Source organism: Physeter macrocephalus, chromosome 11, assembly GCF_002837175.3.
Source record: "Physeter macrocephalus isolate SW-GA chromosome 11, ASM283717v5, whole genome shotgun sequence".
In the NCBI taxonomy this organism is placed as follows: Eukaryota; Metazoa; Chordata; class Mammalia; order Artiodactyla; family Physeteridae; genus Physeter; species Physeter macrocephalus.
In genome coordinates, this window is record NC_041224.1 from 66806208 (window position 1) to 66808889 (window position 2682).

A 2682-nucleotide genomic window follows, 5' to 3' on the forward strand; every position below is an offset into this window, starting at 1 on the left:
TGTCTGGTTTTGGTATCAGGGTGATGGTGGCCTCATAGAATGAGTTTGGGAGTGTTCCTTCCTCTGCAATTTTTGGAAGAGTTTGAGAAGGATGGGTGTTAGCTCTTCTCTAAACGTTTGATAGAATTCACCTGTGAAAACTCTGGTCCTAGACTTTGGTTTGTTGGAAGATTTTAAATCACAGTTTCAATTTCATTACTTATGATTGGTCTGTTCATATTTCTATTCCTGGTTCAGTCTTGGAAGGTTATACCTTTCTAAGATATTGTCCATTTCTTCCAGGTTGTCCATTTTATTGGCATAGAGTTGCTTGTAGTAGTCTCTTAGGATGCTTTGTATTTCTGTGGGGTCTATTGTAACTTCCTCTTTTTCATTTCTGATTTTACTGGTTTGAGTCCTGTCCCTGTTTTTCTTGATGAGTCTGGCTAATGGTTTATCAATATTGTTTATCTTTTCCAAGAACCAGCTTTTCGTTATATTTATCTTTACTATTGTTTTCTGTGTTTCTATTTCATTTATTTCTGCTCTGATCTTTATGATTTCTTCCCTTCTGCTAACATTGGGTTTTGTTTGTTCTTCTTTCTCTACTTCCTTTAGGTGTAACGTTAGATTCTTTGAGATTTTTCTTGTTTCTTGAGGTAGACTTGTATACCTATAAACTTCCCTCTTAGAACTGCTTTTGCTGCATCCCATAGGTTTCAGATCGTCGTGTTTTCATTGTCATTTGTCTCTAGGTATTTTTTGATTTCCTCTTTGGTTTCTTCGGTGATCTCTTGGTTATTTAGTAACGTATTGTTTAACCTCCATGTGTTTGTGTTTTTTACGTTTTTTTTCCCTGTAATTGGTTTCTAATCTCCTAGCGTTGTGGTCTGAAAATACACTTGATATGATTTCAATTTTCTTAAATTTACTGAGGCTTGAGTTGTGACCCAAGATGTGATCTATCCTGGAGAATGTTCCATGTGCACTTGAGAAGAAAGTGTAATCTGCTGTTTTGGGATGGAATGTCCTATAAATATCAATTACATCTATCTGGTCTATTGTGTCATTTAAAGCTTGTGTTTCCTTATTAATTTTCTGTTTGGATGATTGGTTCATTGGTGTAAGTGAGGTGTTAAAGTCCCCCACTATTATTGTGTTACTGTCGATTTCCTCTTTTAGAGCTGTTAGCAGTTGCCTTATGTATTGAGGTGCTCCTATGTTGGGTGCATATATATTTATAACTGTTACATCTCTTCTTGGATTGATCCCTTGATCATTACGTAGTGTCCTTCCTTGTCTCTTGTAACATTCTTTATTTTAAAGTCTATTTTATCTGATGTGAGTATTGCTACTCCAGCATTCTTTTGATTTCCATTTGCATAGCTTTGCGCAGTGGCAGTATTGTAGCCAATGAGGTTTATCCGAGGCGCGATTATTGCTAATTGATTTCCATTTGCATGGAATATCTTTTTCCATCCCCTCACTTTCAGTCTGTATGTGTCCCTAGGTCTGAAGTGGGTCTCTTGTAGACAGCATATATATGGGTCTTGTTTTTGTATCCATTCAGCCAGTCTGTGTCTTTTGGTGGGAGCATTTATCCATTCAGCAAGCCTGTGTCTTTTGGGTGGAGCATTTAATCCATTCTCGTTTAAGGTAATTATCAATATTTACGTTCCTATGACCATTTTCTTAATTGTTTTGGGCTTGTTTTTGTAGGTCCTTTTCTTCTCTTGTGTTTCCCATATTTGTTGCAGAGCTGGTTTGGTGGTGCTGAATTCTCTTGTCTGTAAAGCTTTTGATTTCTCCATCAAATCTGAATAATATCCTTTCTGGGTAGAGTAATCTTGGTTGTAGTTTCTTCCCTTTCATCACTTTAAGTATATCATGCCACTCCCTTCTGGCTTGTAGAGTTTCTGCTGAGAAATCATCTGTTAACCTTATGGGAGTTCCCCTGTATGTTATTTGTCGTTTTCCCCTTGCTGCTTTCAATAATTTTTCTTTGTCTTTAATTTTTGCCAATTTGATTACTATGTGTCTCGGCGTGTTTCTCCTTGGGTTTATCCTGTATGGGACTGTCTGCGCTTCCTGGACCTGGGTGGCTATTTCCTTTCCCATGTTAGGGATGTTCCACAGCAGTGAATTCCACCATTCTGTCTTCCAGGTCACTTATCTGTTCTTCTGCCTCAGTTATTCTGCTATTGATTCCTTGTAGTGTATTTTTCATTTCAGTTATTGTATTGTTCACCTCTGTTTGTTTGTTCTTTAATTCTTTTAGGTCTTTGTTAAACATTTCTTGCATCTTCTTGATCTTTGCCTCCATTCTTTTTCCGAGGTTCTAGATCATCTTCACTATCATTATTCTGAATTTTTTTTCTGGAAGGTTGCCTATCTCCGCTTTGTTTGGTTGTTTTTCTGGGGTTTTATCTTGTTCCTTCATCTGGTACATAGCCCTCTGCCTTTTCATCTTGTCTGTCTTTCTGTGAATGTGATTTTTGCTCCACAGGCTGCGGGATTGTTGTTCTTCTTGCTTCTGCTGTCTGCTCTCTGGTGGATGAGGCTGTCTAAGAGGCTTGTGCAAGTTTCCTGTTGGGAGGGACTGGTGGTGGGTAGAGCTGGCTGTTGCTCTGGTGGGCAGAGCTCAGTAAAACTTTAGTCTGCTTGACTGCTGATGGGTGGGGCTGGGTTCCCTCCCTGTTGGTT

The 2682-nt window shown here is 38.5% G+C and overlaps 1 pseudogene; it reads left to right on the top strand.

Annotated features, from left to right (window-relative positions):
* The first annotated feature begins 1363 nt into the window (after positions 1 to 1363).
* LOC114487259 (uncharacterized) lies at positions 1364 to 1429 on the top strand (annotated as a pseudogene).
* The last annotated feature ends 1253 nt before the right edge of the window (positions 1430 to 2682 follow it).